General features: G+C 50.5%; 1 protein-coding gene across 2 annotated transcripts in view; it reads left to right on the top strand.

The window, feature by feature from the left end:
• LOC124036639 (protein FAM214B-like) overlaps positions 1-19,778 on the top strand; it is a 55,410-nt gene that overhangs the window by 13,288 nt on the left and 22,344 nt on the right. Inside the window, exon 1 of one of the 2 annotated variants that reach the window (XM_046351461.1) lies at positions 7,884-8,217. The exons of the other annotated variant lie outside the window; for it this stretch is intronic. The gene's annotated coding sequence lies outside the window, so the exon portion shown is untranslated. Of the gene's footprint in view, positions 1-7,883; positions 8,218-19,778 lie in introns of those variants that run through there. 2 annotated transcript variants of the gene reach the window in all.

The raw sequence follows: 19,778 nt of genomic DNA, 5'->3' as shown, positions 1-19,778 counted from the left end.
GAACACACAGACATGTGACTAACAGATGGAATAATGGGGGGGGGGGTCAAAATCTAAAGTAACAGTCAGTATCTGGTTGCCACCAGCTGCATTAAGTACTACAGTGCATCTCCTTCTCATGGACTGCACCAGATTTGCCAGTTCTTGCTGTGAGATGTTACCTCACTCTTCCACCAAGGCACCTGCAAGTTCCCGGACATTTCTGGGGGGAATGGCCCTAGCCCTCACCCTCCGATCCAACAGGTCCCAGACGTACTCAATGGGATTGAGATCTGGGCTCTTCGCTGGCCATGGCAGAACACGGACATTCCTGTCTTGCAGGAAATCACGCACAGAACGAGCAGTATGGCTGGTGGCATTGTCATGCTGGAGGGTCATGTCAGGATGAGCCTGCAGGAAGGGTACCAAATGAGGGAGGAGGATGTCTTCCCTGTAAGGCACAGCATTGAAATTGCCTGCAATGACAACAAGCTCAGTCCGATGATGCTGTGACACACCGCCCCAGACCATGACGGACCCTCCACCTCCAAATCGATCCTGCTTCAGAGTTCAGGCCTCAGTGTAACGCTCATTCTTTTGACAATAAACGTGAATCACCCCTGGTGAGACAAAACTGCAACTTGTCAGTGAAGAGAACTATTCGCTAGTCCTGTCTGGTCCAGTGACGATGGGTTTGTGCCCATATGCGACGTTGTTGCCGGTGATGTCTGTTGAGGACCTGCCTTACAACAGGCCTACAAACCCTCAGTCCAGCCTCTCTCAGCCTATTGCGGACAATCTGAGCAATGATGGAGGGATTGTGCTTTCCTGGTGTAACTCGGGCAGTTGTTGTTGCCATCCTGTATCTGTCCCGCAGGTGTGATGTTCGGATGTACCGATCCTGTGCAGCTGTTGTTACATGTGGTCTGCCACTGCGAGGACGATCAGCTGTCCATCTGGTCTCCCTGTAGCGCTGTCTTAGGCGTCTCACAGTACGAACTAGAAGGCCAGCATCCTGGAGTCGTCTCCACACTGTTGACATTGAAACTGGTGTTTTGCTGATATTATTTAACGAAGCTGCCAGTTGAGGACTTGTGAGGCGTCTGTTTCTCAAACTAGACACTCTAATATACTTGTCCTCTTGCTCAGTTGTGCACTGGGGCTTCCCACTCCTCTTTTTCTATTCTGGTTAGGGCCAGTTTGCACTGTTCTGTGAAGGAGAGTAGTATACAGCATTTTACGAGATCTTCAGTTTCTTGGCAATATCTCACATTGAATAGCCTTCATTTCTCAGAACAAGAATAGACTGACGAGTTTCGGAACAAAGTTCTTTGTTTCTAGCCATTTTGAGCCTGTAATCGAACCCACAAATACTGATGCTTCATATGCTCAACTAGTCTAAAGAAGGCCAATTCAGTTGCTTTTTTAATCAGAACAACAGTTTTCAGCTGTGCTAACAAAATTGCAAAAGGGTTTTCTAATGATCAATTAGCCTTTTATAATGATAAACCTGGATTAGCTAACACAATGTGCCATTGGAACACAAGAGTGATGGTTGCTGATAATGGGCCTCTGTACGCCTATGTAGATATTCCATAAAAAAATCTGCAGTTTCCAGCTACAATAGTCATTTACAACATTAAGAATGTCTACACTGTATTTCTGATCAATCTGATGTTATTTTAATGGACAATAAATGTGCCTTTTTAAAAAAAGGACATTTCTAAGTGACCCCAAACTTTTGAATGGTAGTGTACATACACACATACATATACATACACACACATGATGGCGCGGGAGGGGAGGGCTGCCGTCTTATCGGCTCTTATCCAAACATGATATTTTGTTAGTTTTTTCACGTTGTTCGTAACTTGTTTTGTACATAATGTTGCTGCTACCGTCTCTTATGACCGAAAAGAGCTTCTGGGACATCAGAACTGTGATTACTCACCTCAGATGAGACGAAGAGTTTTTCTTCAATGAGTCGGACGGGAGGGATATACTACTACGGACACCCGACCAGGCCCAGATCCCTGTGATTCGCTGGAGAATGAAACTGACATTTAGTGGAAAAAGATCCAGGTGCCTTGTGAGGATCAGGCGACGAGTGGCTAATCTGCCTTTGCCTTCCGTCCTGCTAGCTAATATTTAATCGCAGGAAAATAAATGGGACTAACTGAAAGCACGTATAGGCTACTGACGGGATATTAAAAACTGTAATATCTTATATTTCACGGAGTCGTGGCCGAACGACGACATGAAGAACATACAGCTGGCGGGTTATACACTCCATTGGCAGCACAGAACGGTTTATATTCTCTATCGGCAGGATAGAACCGTAGCCTCTGGAAAGACACTGGGCGGGGGCCTATGCATATATGTGAGCAACAGCTGGTGCATGATATCTAAAGGAAGTCTCAAGGTTTTGCTCGCCTGAGGTAAAGTATCTCATGATAAGTTATAGACCACACTATCCACCTAGAGTTTTCATCTGTATTTTTCGTAGCTGTCTACATACCACCACAGACCGACGCTGACACTAAGACCGTGCTCAATGATATGTATACCACCATAAGCAAACAGAAAACCGCTCATATGGAGTCGGCACTCCTAGTGGCCGGGGACTGTAATGCAGGGAAACTTAAATCCATTTTACCTCATTTCAGCATGTTAAATGTGCAACCAGAGGGGAACAAATTCTAGACCACCTTTACTCCACACACAGAGATGTGTACAAAGCTCTCCCTCGCCCTCCATTTGGCAAATCTGACCATAGTTCTATCCTCCTGATTCCTGCTTACAAGCTACAATTAAAGCAGGAGGAAGCACTAGTGACTCGGTTTATAAAAAGTGGTAAGATGAAGCAGATGCTAAACTACAGGACTGCTTTGCTAGCACAGACTGGAATATGTGCCAGGATTCTTTCGATGGCATTAAAGAGCACACCACATCAGTCACTAGCTTTATCAATAAGTGTATCGAGGACGTCGTCCCCACAGTGACTGTACGTACATACCCCAACCAGAAGCCATGGATTACAGGCAACATTAGCACTGATCTAAATGGTAGAGCCGTCACTTTCAAGGAGCGGGACTCCAACCCGGAAGCTTAAAAGAAATTCCGCTATGACCTCCGAGAAACCATCAAACAGGCAAAGCGTCAATACAGGACTAAGATCAAATCGTACTACAGTGGCTCCGAAGCTCGTCGGATGCGTCAGGGCAAAACATTACAGACTACAAAGGGAAGCCCAGCCGAGAGCTGCCCAGTGACACGAGCCTACCAAACGAGCTAAATAACTTATGTGCTCGCTTCGAGGTAAGTAACACTGAAACATGCATGAGAGAATCAGCTGTTTCGGATGACTGTGGAATCACGCTTTTCGCAGCCGACGTGAGTAAGACCTTCAAACAGGTCAACCTTCTGGCCGCAGGGCCAGACGGATTACCAGGATGTGTACTGCGAGCATGCGCTGACCAACTGGCAAGTGTCTTCACTGACGTTTTCAACCTGTCCCTGACTGAGTCCTTACTACCAACATGTTTCAAGCAGACCACCATAGTGCCCAAGAACACTAAGGTAACCTGCCTAAATTACTACCCACTCCAATTTGCATACCGTCCCAACAGATCCACAGATGATGCCATCTCTATTGCACTCCACACTGCCCTTTCCCACATGGACAAAAGACCTATGTGAGAATGCTATTCATTGACTACAGCTCAGCGTTCAACACCATAGTGACCTCAAAGCTCATCACTAAGCTAAGGATCCTGGGACTAAACACCTCCCTCTGCAACTGGATCCTGGACTTCGTGATGGGCCGCCCCCAGGTGGTAAGGGTAGGTAACAATACATCCGCCATGCTGATCCTAACACGGGTGCCCCTCAGGGGTGCATGCTCAGCCACATCCTGTACTCCCTTTTCACTCATGACTGCACGGCATGACTGCACGGCAAGGCACAACTCCAACACCATCATTAAGTTTGCTGATGACACAGTGGTAGGCCTGATCATCGACAGTCTATAGGAGGTCAGAGACCTGACCGTATGGTGCAAGAACAACCTCTCGCTCAACGTGATCAAGTCAAAGGAGATGACTGTGGACTACAGGAAAAGGAGGACCGAGCACTCCCCCATTCTCATCAATGGGGCTGTAGTGGAGCAGGTTGAGAGCTTCAAGTTCCTTGGCATCCACATCACCAATAAAGTAACATGGTCCAAGCACACCAAGACAGTCGTGAAGAGGGCAAGACAAAACCTATTCCCCCTCAGGAGACTTGGTCATGGGTCATCAGATCCTCAAAAGGTTCTACAGCTGCACCATCAAGGTCATCCTGACTGGTTGCATCACTACCTGGTATGGCAACTGCTCAGACTCCGACCGCAAGGCGCTACAGAGGGCAGTGCGTACAGCCCAGTACATGACCGGGACCAAGCTTCCTGCCATCTAGGACCTCTCTATCAGGTGGTGTAAGAGGAAGGCCCTAAAAATTGTCAAAGACTCCAGCCACCCTAGTTATAGACTGTTCTCTCTGCTACCGCACGGCAAGCGATTCCAGATCGCCAAGTCTAGGTCCAAGAGGCTTCTAAACAGCTTCTACCGCCAAGCCATTAGACTCCTGAACATCTAATCAAATGGTTTCCCAGACTATTTTCATTGCCCCCCCCCCCCCCCCCTCTTTTACGCTGCTGCTACTCTCTGTTATTATCTTTGCATAGTCACTTTTTTAACTCTACCTACATGTACATATTTCCTCAACTAACCGGTGCCCCCGCACATTGACTCTATACAGGTACCCCCCTAATCCATGAGCATCAAACTTCAACAAGCATTTCTCAACGGCTGGCCATGCCTTCCTCCTGGCTACTCCAACCTCGGCCTCCAACCAATTGCAAAAATCGCTGAAGTTGAAGACTTATCTCCCTCACCAACTTCAAACATCTGCTATCTGAGCAGCTAAACGATCGCTGCAGCTGTACATAGTCTATCGGTAAATAGCCCACCCAATTTTACCTACCTCATCCCCATACTGTTTATATTTATTTACTTTTCTGCTCTTTTGCACACCAATATCTCTACCTGTACATGACCATCTGATAATTTATCACTCCAGTGTTAATCTGCAAAATTGTAATTATTCGCCTACCTCCTCATGCCTTTTGCACACAATGTATATAGACTCTCTTTTTTTTTACTGTGTTATAGACTTGTTAATTGTTTACTCCATGTGTAACTCTGTCTGTTCACACTGCTATGCTTTATCTTGGCCAGGTTGCAGTTGCAAATGAGAACTTATTCTCAACTAGTCTACCTGGTTAAATAAAGGTGAAATAAAAAAATATAGCCTCCACTTTGACTCTATACCTGTACTCCCTGTATATAGCCTCCACATTGACTCTGTACCGGTACCCCCTGTATATAGCCTCCACATTGACTCTGTACCGATACCCCCTGTATAAAGCCCCACTATTGTTATTTTACTGCTGCTCTTTAATGATTTGTTATTCTTATTTCTTACTTTTTTTGTTGTATTTTTTTAAACTGCGTTGTTGGTTTTAAGGGTTTGTAAGTAAGCATTTCACTGTAAGGTCTACACCGGTTGTATTCGGCGCATGTGACAAATAACATTTAATTTGATCCACACACTCTCACACATGCCTTCTTTCAACCTTCCTAAACATGAACTAGCAGGTTACAGCTTCTGGTTTAGAGGAACTGATGATTGACACCGTTGTGGGAAAGCTAACACTGTGTGTGTGTGTGTTAACTAACCATTTGTAAATAAACGCTGTCTGGTGCCTAAGAGAATGAAAATGTAAATATACACCCCAGTGTTGCAACCCCCATCCCCCATCCTCTCACACACTGGGGGTTTTCTCCTGCAGCAGAGCAGAGGGCTTATCTTTGGGCACAGAGAACACACTTTATCAGCTAAACTACAGGAGCTTCACTTCCTGTTAGTGTGTGTGTGTGGTGTGTGTGTGTGGTAATAGTGAACACCATGTTAACTGGGTGAGAGCTATTTAGTGACAACACATAGTGGAAGAAACAACGTGACGATTGAACACACACAAGTAAGCTACATACATACATACTCACTCCCATTTATGTATACACACATTACAACCATATACATAGAAACACTTGTTACACACACACACAGAGAGAGAAAGGTTGTTTTCAGAGCGTTCTCTGCTCTCTCGGCTTCTGAAAACAGACTGAGCAGGTGGGCGGAGCTTTGGCTTCCCCTGCCCTCCACCTAGCCAATCCGATTCTCAACTACTCCAGCTGAGCCCCCTTCCCCCAGCCAATCAGAAGCCCCCCCCCCCCCCCTTCTCTATATGTGTTCAGTGCTGACTGAGCAGAGAACACGCCTGAAACTACCAGCTGGGAAGAACAGAGACGAAGGGCAGAGAGAATGAGAGAAAGATAGGGGGGCTGAGAGCTAAAGGGAGAGTGGTTGAAAGAGAGAAAAGAGTTTAGGAGAGTGGGAAGCAGAGCGAGCGAGAGTGGAGGAGAGGGGGAAGCAGAGCGAGCGAGAGAGGGGGAAGCAGAGCGAGCGAGAGAGGGGGAAGCAGAGCGAGCGAGAGAGGGGGGGAAGCAGAGCGAGCGAGAGAGGAGGAGAGGGGGAAGCAGAGCGAGCGAGAGCGGAGGAGAGGGGGAAGCAGAGCGAGCGAGAGCGGAGGAGAGGGGGAAGCAGAGCGAGCGAGAGCGGAGGAGAGGGGGAAGCAGAGCGAGCGAGAGCGGAGGAGAGGGGGAAGCAGAGCGAGCGAGAGCGGAGGAGAGGGGGAAGCAGAGCGAGCGAGAGCGGAGGAGAGGGGGAAGCAGAGCGAGCGAGAGCGGAGGAGAGAGGGGGAAGCAGAGCGAGCGAGAGCGGAGGAGAGGGGGAAGGAAGCAGAGCGAGCGAGAGCGGAGGAGAGGGGGAAGGAAGCAGAGCGAGCGAGAGCGGAGGAGAGGGGGAAGGAAGCAGAGCGAGCGAGAGCGGAGGAGAGGGGGAAGGAAGCAGAGCGAGCGAGAGCGGAGGAGAGGGGGAAGGAAGCAGAGCGAGCGAGAGCGGAGGAGAGGGGGAAGGAAGCAGAGCGAGCGAGAGCGGAGGAGAGGGGGAAGGAAGCAGAGCGAGCGAGAGCGGAGGAGAGGGGGGAAGGAAGCAGAGCGAGCGAGAGCGGAGGAGAGGGGGAAGGAAGCAGAGCGAGCGAGAGCGGAGGAGAGGGGGAAGGAAGCAGAGCGAGCGAGAGCGGAGGAGAGGGGGGGGAAGGAAGCAGAGCGAGCGAGAGCGGAGGAGAGGGGGAAGGAAGCAGAGCGAGCGAGAGCGGAGGAGAGGGGGAAGGAAGCAGAGCGAGCGAGAGAGGGGGAAGGAAGCAGAGCGAGCGAGAGAGGGGGAAGGAAGCAGAGCGAGCGAGAGAGGGGGAAGGAAGCAGAGCGAGCGAGAGAGGGGGAAGGAAGCAGAGCGAGCGAGAGAGGGGGAAGGAAGCAGAGCGAGCGAGAGAGGGGGAAGGAAGCAGAGCGAGCGAGAGAGGGGGAAGGAAGCAGAGCGAGCGAGAGCGGGGGAAGGAAGCAGAGCGAGCGAGAGCGGAGGAGAGGGGGAAGGAAGCAGAGCGAGAGGGGGAAGGAAGCAGAGCGAGCGAGCGCGGAGGAGTGTGGGAAGCAGAGCGAGAGTGGAGGAGACTGGGAAGCAGAGCGAGAGTGGAGGAGACTGGGAAGCAGAGCGAGAGTGGAGGAGAGTGGGAAGCAGAGCGAGAGAATGGAGGAGAGGGGGAAGCAGAGCGAGAGAATGGAGGAGAGGGGGAAGCAGAGCGAGAGAATGGAGGAGAGGGGGAAGCAGAGCGAGAGTGTGTGCAAGCAAGAGATGTGGGGATGGGAGGGTTTATGTGTCTGTTAAAGAGTTACTGAGGGAAAGGGAGGGTTAGGGTTAGTGTTGTTGGGCATACCGGGAGGGGAGTAGAAAGAGCGACTTAACCACAGCACTAGAACAGCCTGATGAGCACTGGACTTGGGAACAACGTTTCTCTCTTAAATCCCTATTCAGGTTGAGGAGGCCAAGAGAGGAAGAAATAGCAAAAGAAAGCGAAGAGAGAGAGGGAGAGATATAACGAAGGCAAGCTGACCGGCTAGACTCTCTGAAAGGCAGAGAGACACCAGTCACCAGAGGTGCTCGCCACAAAAACAAAAAGGAGAAGTGGAAAAAAAGAGGGAGAGGAAAAGAAAGAGAAGCCTTGGCTGTGTCTCTGTGAGGGTGAGCGCCTTGGCTGTGTCTCTGTGAGGGTGAGCGCCTTGGCTGTGTCTCTGTGAGGGTGAGCGCCTTGGCTGTGTCTCTGTGAGGGTGAGTGCCTTGGCTGTGTCTTTGTGAGGGTGAGTGCCTTGGCTGTGTCTTTGTGAGGGTGAGTGCCTTGGCTGTGTCTCTGTGAGGGTGAGCGCCTTGGCTGTGTCTCTGTGAGGGTGAGCGCCTTGGCTGTGTCTCTGTGAGGGTGAGCGCTTTGGCTGTGTCTCTGTGAGGGTGAGCGCTTTGGCTGTGTCTCTGTGAGGGTGAGCGCTTTGGCTGTGTCTCTGTGAGGGTGAGCGCTTTGGCTGTGTCTCTGTGAGGGTGAGCGCCTTGGCTGTGTCTCTGTGAGGGTGAGCGCTTTGGCTGTGTCTCTGTGAGGGTGAGCGCCTTGGCTGTGTCTCTGTGAGGGTGAGTGCCTTGACTGTGTCTCTGTGAGGGTGAGCGCTTTGGCTGTGTCTCTGTGAGGGTGAGTGTCTTGGCTGTGTCTCTGTGAGGGTGAGTGTCTTGGCTGTGTCTCTGTGGGTGAGCGCTTTGGCTGTGTCTCTGTGAGGGTGAGCGCTTTGGCTGTGTCTCTGTGAGGGTGAGTGCCTTGGCTGTGTCTCTGTGGGTGAGCGCCTTGGCTGTGTCTCTGTGAGGGTGAGCGCCTTGGCTGTGTCTCTGTGAGGGTGAGCGCCTTGGCTGTGTCTCTGAGGGTGAGCGCCTTGGCTGTGTCTCTGTGAGGGTGAGCGCTTTGGCTGTGTCTCTGTGAGGGTGAGCGCTTTGGCTGTGTCTCTGAGGGTGAGCGCTTTGGCTGTGTCTCTGAGGGTGAGCGCCTTGGCTGTGTCTCTGTGAGGGTGAGCGCCTTGGCTGTGTCTCTGTGAGGGTGAGCGCCTTGGCTGTGTCTCTGTGAGGGTGAGCGCCTTGGCTGTGTCTCTGTGAGGGTGAGCGCCTTGGCTGTGTCTCTGTGAGGGTGAGCGCTTTGGCTGTGTCTCTGTGAGGGTGAGCGCTTTGGCTGTGTCTCTGTGAGGGTGAGCGCTTTGGCTGTGTCTCTGTGAGGGTGAGTGCCTTGACTGTGTCTCTGTGAGGGTGAGTGTGACTGCCTTGGCTGTGTCTCTGTGAGGGTGAGTGCCTTGGCTGTGTCTCTGTGAGGGTGAGCGCTTTGGCTGTGTCTCTGTGAGGGTGAGCGCTTTGGCTGTGTCTGTGAGGGTGAGCGCTTTGGCTGTGTCTCTGTGAGGGTGAGCGCTTTGGCTGTGTCTCTGTGAGGGTGAGTGCCTTGACTGTGTCTCTGTGAGGGTGAGTGTGACTGCCTTGGCTGTGTCTCTGTGAGGGTGAGTGCCTTGGCTGTGTCTCTGTGAGGGTGAGCGCTTTGGCTGTGTCTCTGTGAGGGTGAGCGCTTTGGCTGTGTCTCTGTGAGGGTGAGCGCTTTGGCTGTGTCTCTGTGAGGGTGAGTGCCTTGACTGTGTCTCTGTGAGGGTGAGTGTGAGCGCTTTGGCTGTGTCTCTGTGAGGGTGAGCGCTTTGGCTGTGTCTCTGTGAGGGTGAGCGCTTTGGCTGTGTCTCTGTGAGGGTGAGCGCTTTGGCTGTGTCTCTGTGAGGGTGAGCGCTTTGGCTGTGTCTGTGAGGGTGAGTGCCTTGGCTGTGTCTCTTTGAGGGTGAGCGCTTTGGCTGTGTCTCTGTGAGGGTGAGCGTCTTGGCTGTGTCTCTGTGAGGGTGAGTGAGTGTCTTGGCTGTGTCTCTGTGAGGGTGAGTGAGTGCCTTGGCTGTGTCTCTGTGAGGGTGAGTGAGTGCCTTGGCTGTGTCTCTGTGAGGGTGAGTGAGTGCCTTGGCTGTGTCTCTGTGAGGGTGAGTGCCTTGGCTGTGTCTCTGTGAGGGTGAGTGCCTTGGCTGTGTCTCTGTGAGGGTGAGCGCCTTGGCTGTGTCTCTGTGAGGGTGAGCGCTTTGGCTGTGTCTCTGTGAGGGTGAGTGCCTTGGCTGTGTCTCTGTGAGGGTGAGCGCTTTGGCTGTGTCTCTGTGAGGGTGAGCGCTTTGGCTGTGTCTCTCTGAGGGTGAGCGCTTAGGCTGTGTCTCTCTGAGGGTGAGCGCTTAGGCTGTGTCTCTCTGAGGGTGAGCGCTTTGGCTGTGTCTCTCTGAGGGTGAGCGCTTTGGCTGTGTCTCTCTGAGGGTGAGCGCTTTGGCTGTGTCTCTCTGAGGGTGAGCGCTTTGGCTGTGTCTCTCTGAGGGTGAGCGCTTTGGCTGTGTCTCTCTGAGGGTGAGCGCCTTGGCTGTGTCTCTGTGAGTGTGACTGCCTTGGCTGTATCTCTGTGAGGGTGAGTGCCTTGGCTGTGTCTCTGTGAGGGTGAGTGCCTTGGCTGTGACTCTGTGATGGTGAGCGCTTTGGCTGTGTCTCTGTGAGGGTGAGTGTCTTGGCTGTGTCTCTGTGAGGGTGAGTGTGAGTGCCTTGGCTGTGTCTCTGTGAGTGTGAGTGCCTTGGCTGTGTCTCTGTGAGTGTGACTGCCTTGGCTGTATCTCTGTGAGGGTGAGTGCCTTGGCTGTGTCTCTGTGAGGGTGAGTGCCTTGGCTGTGTCTCTGTGAGGGTGAGTGCCTTGGCTGTGTCTCTGTGAGGGTGAGTGTCTTGGCTGTGTCTCTGTGAGTGTGAGTGCCTTGGCTGTGTCTCTGTGAGGGTGAGTGCCTTGGCTGTGTCTCTGTGAGGGTGAGTGCCTTGGCTGTGTCTCTGTGAGGGTGAGTGCCTTGGCTGTGTCTCTGTGAGGGTGAGTGCCTTGGCTGTGTCTCTGTGAGGGTGAGTGCCTTGGCTGTGTCTCTGTGAGGGTGAGTGCCTTGGCTGTGTCTCTGTGAGGGTGAGTGCCTTGGCTGTGTCTCTGTGAGGGTGAGCGCCTTGGCTGTGTCTCTGTGAGGGTGAGCGCCTTGGCTGTGTCTCTGTGAGGGTGAGCGCCTTGGCTGTGTCTCTGTGAGGGTGAGCGCCTTGGCTGTGTCTCTGTGAGGGTGAGCGCCTTGGCTGTGTCTCTGTGAGGGTGAGCGCCTTGGCTGTGTCTCTGTGAGGGTGAACGTTTTGGCTGTGTCTCTGTGAGGGTGAGCGCTTTGGCTGTGTCTCTGTGAGGGTGAGCGCTTTGGCTGTGTCTCTGTGAGGGTGAGCGCCTTGGCTGTGTCTCTGTGAGGGTGAGCGCCTTGGCTCTGTCTCTGTGAGGGTGAGCGCCTTGGCTCTGTCTCTGTGAGGGTGAGCGCCTTGGCTCTGTCTCTGTGAGGGTGAGCGCCTTGGCTGTGTCTCTGTGAGGGTGAGCGCCTTGGCTGTGTCTCTGTGAGGGTGAGCGCCTTGGCTGTGTCACTGTGAGGGTGAGCGCCTTGGCTGTGTCACTGTGAGGGTGAGCGCCTTGGCTCTGTCTCTGTGAGGGTGAGCGCCTTGGCTCTGTCTCTGTGAGGGTGAGCGCCTTGGCTCTGTCTCTGTGAGGGTGAGCGCCTTGGCTGTGTCTCTGTGAGGGTGAGCGCCTTGGCTGTGTCTCTGTGAGGGTGAGCGCCTTGGCTGTGTCTCTGTGAGGGTGAGCGCCTTGGCTGTGTCTCTGTGAGGGTGAGCGCCTTGGCTGTGTCTCTGAGGGTGAGCGCCTTGGCTGTGTCTCTGTGAGGGTGAGCGCCTTGGCTGTGTCTCTGTGAGGGTGAGCGCCTTGGCTGTGTCTCTGTGAGGGTGAGTGCCTTGGCTGTGTCTCTGTGAGGGTGAGTGCCTTGGCTGTGTCTCTGTGAGGGTGAGTGTGAGTGCCTTGGCTGTGTCTCTGTGAGGGTGTGTGCCTTGGCTGTGTCTCTGTGAGGGTGAGTATGAGTGCCTTGGCTGTGTCTCTGTGAGGGTGAGTGTCACAAGCTGATATCCCCATTTCTGTTGTCTGTCTGTGTTGTTGTCAGGAAGCCTGGCACTCAGCAGCTCCAAAAATTGCCTCGAACAGAGGGGGGGGAGAAGAGAGAAGGGGGTAGAAAGAGAGGGAGGGGGGGGGCGAGAGGAAGAGACCCCTAACAAACAGCATTCTCACAACTATCCATCTGAGCTGATGACTTTAGCTAAGATCGCCTATATATTTCCTTTAACAGGTGTGCCTTGTTAAAAGTTCATATGTGGAATATCTTAACTTCTTAATGCATTTGAGCCAATCAGTTGTGCTGTGACAAGGTAGGGGTGGTATACAGAAGATAGCCCTATTTGGTCATTTACCATATTATGGCAAGAACAGCTCAAATAAATGAAGAGAAATGACAGTCCATCATTACTTTAAGACATGAAGGTCAGTCAATGAGGAAAATATCAAGAACTTTGAAACATTTCTTGCAGTGCAGTCGCAAAAACCATCAAACGCTACGATGAAACTGGCTCTCACGAGGACCGCCACAGGAAAGGAAGACCCAGAGTTACCTCTGCTGCAGAGGATAAATTCATTAGAGTTACCAGGCTCAGAAATTGCAGCAAAATAAATGCTTCACAGAGTTCAAGTAACAGACACATCTCAACATCAACTGTACAGAGGAGATTGCGTGAATCAGGGTTTCATGGTCGAATTGCTGCAAAGAAACCACTACTAAAGGACAACAATAAGAAGAAGAGGCTCGCTTGGGGCAAGAAACATGAGCTAATGACATTAAACCATGGGAAATCAGTTCTTCTGGTGGATGGGTCCAAATTGGAGATTTTTGGTTACATGAGCGAGGGACATTAGACTGGTGTAAATCTGTCCTTTGTTCTGATGAGTCCAAATTTGAGATTTTTGGTTCCAACCGCCGTGTCTTTGTGAGACGCAGAGTACGTGAACGGATGATCTCTGCATGTGTGGTTCCAACTGTGAAGCATGGAGGAGGAGGTGTGTGGTTCCAACTGTGAAGCATGGAGGAGGAGGTGTGTGGTTCCAACTGTGAAGCATGGAGGAGGAGGTGTGTGGTTCCAACTGTGAAGTATGGAGGAGGAGGTGTGTGGTTCCAACTGTGAAGCATGGAGGAGGAGGTGTGTGGTTCCAACTGTGAAGCATGGAGGAGGAAGTGTGTGGTTCCAACTGTGAAGCATGGAGGAAGAGGAGGTGTGATGGTGCTTAGCTCATGACATTGTCTGTGATATATTCAGAATTCAAGGCACGCTTAACCAGCATGGCTACCATAGCATTCTGCAGCGATACTCCATCCTATCTGGTTTGCGCTTAGTGGGACTATCATTTGTTTTTCAACAGGACAATGACCCAATACACCTCCAGGCTGTGTAACTGCTATTTGACCAAGAAGGAGAGAGATGGAGTGCTGCATCAGATGACCTGGCCTCCACAATCACCCGACCTCAACATAATTGAGATGGTTTGGGATGAGTTGGACCGCAGCGTGAAGGAAAAGGAAAATCAGCCAACAAGTGCTCAGCATATGTGGGAACTCCTTCAAGACTGTTGGAAAAGCATTCCAGGTGTAGGTGGCTGAGAGAATGCCAAGAGTGTGCAAAGCTGTCATCAAGGCAAAGGGTGGCTACTTTGGAAAATCCCAAATATAAAATATATTTTGATTTGTTGAACACTTTTTTGTTTACTACATGATTCCATATGTGTTATTTCATAGTTTTGATGTCTTCACTATTATTCTACAATGTAGAAAATAGTCCAAACAAAGAAAAACCCCAGAATTGGTAGGTGTTCTAAAACTTTTGACTGGTACTGTACATCACTGGGACACGCTGCTGACCATCAGGCAGTGGACAGGCTGTGAGTGAGTGAGTGGGTTGGGCCGGAGAGGTGTGTGTCCATTGGTTGAGAGAGTGCTAAGGCAGAGACAGCTGAGTAACAGAGACAGAGCAACGTCGTGACAACTTGTTACCAGTTGTAGGTAGGCTATTTAGAATGGTCATTATGGAGACACCCTTTTTCCATAAAACATATAGACAGCTAGAGCTGATATCACTCCTTCAATTAACTTTTAAGAAGGCACACCTGTTAATTGAATTGCATTCCAGGTGACTACCTCATGAAGCTGGTTGAGAGAATGCCAAGAGTGTGCAAAGCTGTCATCAAGGCAAAAGGTGCCTAATTTGAAGTATCTCAAATATAAAATATATTTTGATTTGTTTAACACTTTTTTGGTTACTGCATGATTGTGTTATTTCATAGTGTTGATGTCTTCACTATTATTCTATATAATGTAGAAAATATTACAAATAATGAGTGAGTAGGTGTGTCCAAACACAGGAACAGAGGGAAACAGATACTGTTTCTCTCTGTCAATTCAATTCAAGGGCCTTTATTGGCATGGGAAACATTTTTATTTTATCAGGTATGTTGACTGAGAACATGTTCTCATTTATAGAAACAACCTGGGGAATAGTTACAGGGGAGAGGAATGAGCCATTTGTCAGCTGGGGATGATTAGGTGACTGCGTTGGTATGAGGGATAGCTTGGGAATTTAGCCAGGACACCAGAGTTAACACCCCTACTCTTACTATAAGTGCCATGTGATCTTTACGGACCTCAGAGAGTGAGGACACGCGTTTAACATCCCATCCAGAAGACAGCACCCTACACAGGGCAATGTCCCCAATCACTGACCTGGGGTATTGGGATATTTTTTTAGACCAGAGGAAAGAGTGCCTCCTACTGGCCCTCCAACACCACTTCCAGCAGCATCTGGTCTCCCATCCAGGGACCAACCCTGGTTAACTTCAGTAGTAAGTTAGAAGTGGGATTCAGGGTGGGATGCTGCTGTCATATGCTAACATTGCCAAAGCAAGTGAAGTAGATAATAAACAATAAAAATGAACAGTAAACATTACACGTTCCAAAATAATAAAGACATTACAAATGTCATATTATGCACATACATTGTTGTAATGATGTGCAAATAGTTAAAGTACAAAAGGAAAATTAAATAGACACGAATATGGGTTGTATTTACAATGGTGTTTGTTCTTCACTGGTTGCCCTTTTCTTGTGGCAACAGGTCACACATCTTGCTGCTGTGATGGCACACTGTGGTATTTCACCCAGTAGATATGGGAGTTTATCAAAATTGGGTTTGTTTCCAAATTCTTTGTGGATCTGTGTAATCTGAGGGAAGTATGTGTCTCTAATATGGTCATACATTTGGCAGGAGGTTAGGAAGTGCAGCTCAGTTTCCACCTCATTTTGTGGGTAGTTTGTCTCTCTTTCTCTCTCTGTTTTTTTCCTCTCTCGATCTCTTTCAGTCTTCTCTCACTCCCTCTGTTCGTAGTCTGTCATTACATGACCTTCCTCTGTACACGATGACATCACATTCTAACTCTGTGGATCACACTAACCTAATCCCATCAAGTGTGTGTGTGTGTGTGTGTGTGTGTGTGTGTGTGTGTGTGTGTGTGTGTGTGTGTGTGTGTGTGTGTGTGTGTGTGTGTGTGTGTGTGTGTGTGTGTGTGTGTGTGTGTGTGTGTGTGTGTGTGTGTGTGTGTGTGTGTGTGTGTGTGTGCGCGCGTTTATCTGCTGGACCTATAGATTATGGACCTATAGAGACACACATTCAGCTGTAGTTGAGCCAATGAGAATCTGGGCACTGAATTAAGCCTTTAACGTTTGTCTGTCACGAGAGATTCTCTAACAAGAGATTGCATCAAGAACATTCCGTGAACATCACCATGGTTACACAACCTGAGAGTGTGACGTTTGTTGCCTCCCAGATGGCACCCTATTCCCTATATAGTGCACTACTATAGACCAGAGCCCTATTCCCTATATAGTGCACTACTATAGACCAGAGCCCTATTCCCTATATAGTGCACTACTATAGACCAGAGCCCTATTCCCTATATAGTGCACTACTATAGACCAGAGCCCTATTCCCTATATAGTGCACTACTATAGACCAGAGCCCTATTCCCTATATATAGTGCACTACTATAGACCAGAGCCCTATTCCCTATATATAGTGCACTACTATAGACCAGAGCCCTATTCCCTATATAGTGCACTACCATAGACCAGAGCCCTATTCCCTATATATAGTGCACTACTATAGACCAGAGCCCTATTCCCTATATAGTGCACTACTATAGACCAGAGCCCTATTCCCTATATAGTGCACTACTATAGAACAGAGCCCTATTCCCTATATAGTGCACTACTATAGACCAGAGCCCTATTCCCTATATAGTGCACTACTATAGACCAGAGCCCTATTCCCTATATATAGTGCACTACTCTTGACAAGGCCCCATAGCCATTAGTTAGCCTAGAAAGATGATATACAGAGGCAGTATCTTAATTTGATCACCCCTGTTGCAGATTCTGAAGTTTGTAATTTCCACTTTGACATTTCAGGCTTGAATTTGACAATACGAAACATGTATCAACCCCTACAAATATGCCCATTAACTATAATCCACATAATAATTCACATTTCCTGTTGCTGCAGGATTATTTTCCTACTGTAGAAAACCGGCTCACATTAAGACCCTACATCTGTATCAACGAGGGCCAAACGCTCAAGTATATCGGCCCTCACCTTTGACCTCTTGACCCCTAACCACCCAGCAGGTAAATGGCAGGTTGCTTCTGGGTCAGAAGTGTCGGTGTGGGTAACACACGTTTGGTGGCACCTTATTTGGGGAGGACGGGCTGGTGGTAATGACTGGAGTGGAATCTGTGGAATGGTATCAAATACGTCAAACCCAAGGTTTCCATTCGTTCCGTCCGTTATAAGCCCTCAGCAGCTTCCTGTGTTGTGGGTCAGGGTTGTCAGGATGCCCGACAACTTACTGTCTGGGACTGTGTAAGAGGTTGTTAGTGTATGAATGTCCACATTGTGGTGGCGTTTGTGTTTTTAAAGCAATGTGTTCATTTAGACTACTTGTGATAGCCAGCCTTTACGACGAGAATTTGGTTTGTGACGGCTCATCGAATACAGACCAAATCTATAGACTTTAAAAATGGACAGTTTCTCTCTCTCTCTCTACCTCTCTCTTGCTCTCTCTACCTCTCTCTCTCTCTCTACCTCTCTCTCTCTCTCTACCTCTCTCTCTCTCTCTACCTCTCTCTCTCTCTACCTCTCTCTCTCTCTACCTCTCTCTCTCCCTCTCTCTCTCTCTCTCTCTCTCTCTCTCTCTCTCTCTCTCTCTCTCTCTCTCTCTCTCTCTCTCCTCTCTCTCTCTCTACTCTCTCTCTCTCACTACCTCTCTCTCTCTCTCTCTCTCTCTCTCTCTCTCTCTCTCTCTCTCTCTCTCTCTCTCTCTCTCTCTCTCTCTCTCTCTCTCTCTCTCTCTCTCTCTCTCTCTCTCTCTCTCTCTCTCTCTCTCTCTCTCTCTCTCTCTCTCTCTCTCCCTCTCTCTCTCTACCTCTCTCTCTCTCTACCTCTCTACCTCTCTCTCTCTCTACCTCTCTACCTCTCTCTCTCTCTACCTCTCTCTCTACCTCTCTACCTCTCTACCTCTCTCTCTACATCTCTACCTCTCTCTCTACCTCTCTCTCTACCTCTACCTCTCTCTCTACCTCTCTCTCTACCTCTACCTCTCTCTCTACCTCTCTCTCTCTCTCTCTCTCTCTCTCTCTCTCTCTCTCTCTCTCTCTCTCTCTCTCTCTCTCTCTCTCTCTCTCTCTCATAGTCCTTTCCGACTCCACTGTGTTTGTTTAGCTACTACATTATTATCCTTTCTCTTTATTTTCTCCTGGGCTGCGTCCCAAAAATAGGGATCTGAAGACACCCTGTCTGGGTCTCTATTCAAGGCCTGAAGGTTACTTGACACTCAGAAAAATAAGAAGGTTGAAAATAAGCGTAAGTGATGTTGTACTGCAGAGGTCCCCAGCCGGGGGACGATTTATTTTTATTTTCTTGAGGGGGTGGTCGGGGCCCCGGAACGTAATTAGAAACAGGTCCTTGCTAACATAGCAGGTCCTTTCTAACCTCCAAACCTGGGAGGGGAACAGACATAGGATACGTCCCAAGTAATTCCCTATTTTCTATGGGCCATGTGGTCAAAAGTAGTGCACTACAGAGAATAGGGGGCCATTTTTTATTTGTTTATTGAACTTTTATTTAACTAGGCAAGTCAGTTAAAAACAAGTTCTTATTTACAAAGACGGTCAAACCCTCCTCTAATCCGGACAACGCTGCCCTATGGGCCGGTTGTGATACAGCCCGGGGTCAAACCCTCCTCTAATCCGGACAACGCTGCCCTATGGGCCGGTTGTGATACAGCCCGGGGTCAAACCCTCCTCTAATCCGGACAACGCTGCCCTATGGGCCGGTTGTGATACAGCCCGGGGTCAAACCCTCCTCTAATCCGGACAACGCTGCCCCATGGGCCGGTTGTGATACAGCCCGGGGTCAAACCCTCCTCTAATCCGGACAACGCTGCCCTATGGGCCGGTTGTGATACAGCCCGGGGTCAAACCCTCCTCTAATCCGGACAACGCTGCCCCATGGGCCGGTTGTGATACAGCCCGGGGTCAAACCCTCCTCTAATCCGGACAACGCTGCCCTATGGGCCGGTTGTGATACAGCCCGGGGTCAAACCCTCCTCTAATCCGGACAACGCTGCCCTATGGGCCGGTTGTGATACAGCTCCCGGGGTCAAACCCTCCTCTAATCCGGACAACGCTGCCCTATGGGCCGGTTGTGATACAGCCCGGGGTCAAACCCTCCTCTAATCCGGACAACGCTGCCCTATGGGCCGGTTGTGATACAGCCCGGGGTCAAACCCTCCTCTAATCCGGACAACGCTGCCCTATGGGCCGGTTGTGATACAGCCCGGGGCCAAACCCTCCTCTAATCCGGACAACGCTGCCCCATGGGCCGGTTGTGATACAGCCCGGGGTCAAACCCTCCTCTAATCCGGACAACGCTGCCCTATGGGCCGGTTGTGATACAGCTCCCGGGGTCAAACCCTCCTCTAATCCGGACAACGCTGCCCTATGGGCCGGTTGTGATACAGCCCGGGGTCAAACCCTCCTCTAATCCGGACAACGCTGCCCTATGGGCCGGTTGTGATACAGCCCGGGGTCAAACCCTCCTCTAATCCGGACAACGCTGCCCTATGGGCCGGTTGTGATACAGCCCGGGGCCAAACCCTCCTCTAATCCGGACAACGCTGCCCCATGGGCCGGTTGTGATACAGCCCGGGGTCAAACCCTCCTCTAATCCGGACAACGCTGCCCTATGGGCCGGTTGTGATACAGCCCGGGGCCAAACCCTCCTCTAATCCGGACAACGCTGCCCTATGGGGCGGTTGTGATACAGCCCGGGGTCAAACCCTCCTCTAATCCGGACAACGCTGCCCTGTGGGGCTCCCAATCACGGCCGGTTGTGATACAGCCCGGGGTCAAACCCTCCTCTAATCCGGACAACGCTGCCCTGTGGGGCTCCCAATCACGGCTGGTTGTGATACAGCCCAGGGGTCAAACCCTCCTCTAATCCGGACAACGCTGCCCTGTGGGGCTCCCAATCACGGCCGGTTGTGATACAGCCCGGGGTCAAACCCTCCTCTAATCCGGACAACGCTGCCCTGTGGGGCTCCCAATCACGGCTGGTTGTGATACAGCCTGGGGTCAAACCCGGGTCTGTAGTGAAGCCTCTACCACTGGGATGCAGTGCCTTAG

This window comes from Oncorhynchus gorbuscha, linkage group LG05, assembly GCF_021184085.1.
Source record: "Oncorhynchus gorbuscha isolate QuinsamMale2020 ecotype Even-year linkage group LG05, OgorEven_v1.0, whole genome shotgun sequence".
Taxonomy (NCBI): Eukaryota; Metazoa; Chordata; class Actinopteri; order Salmoniformes; family Salmonidae; genus Oncorhynchus; species Oncorhynchus gorbuscha.
This window is presented reverse-complemented; position numbering and strand designations above follow the sequence as displayed.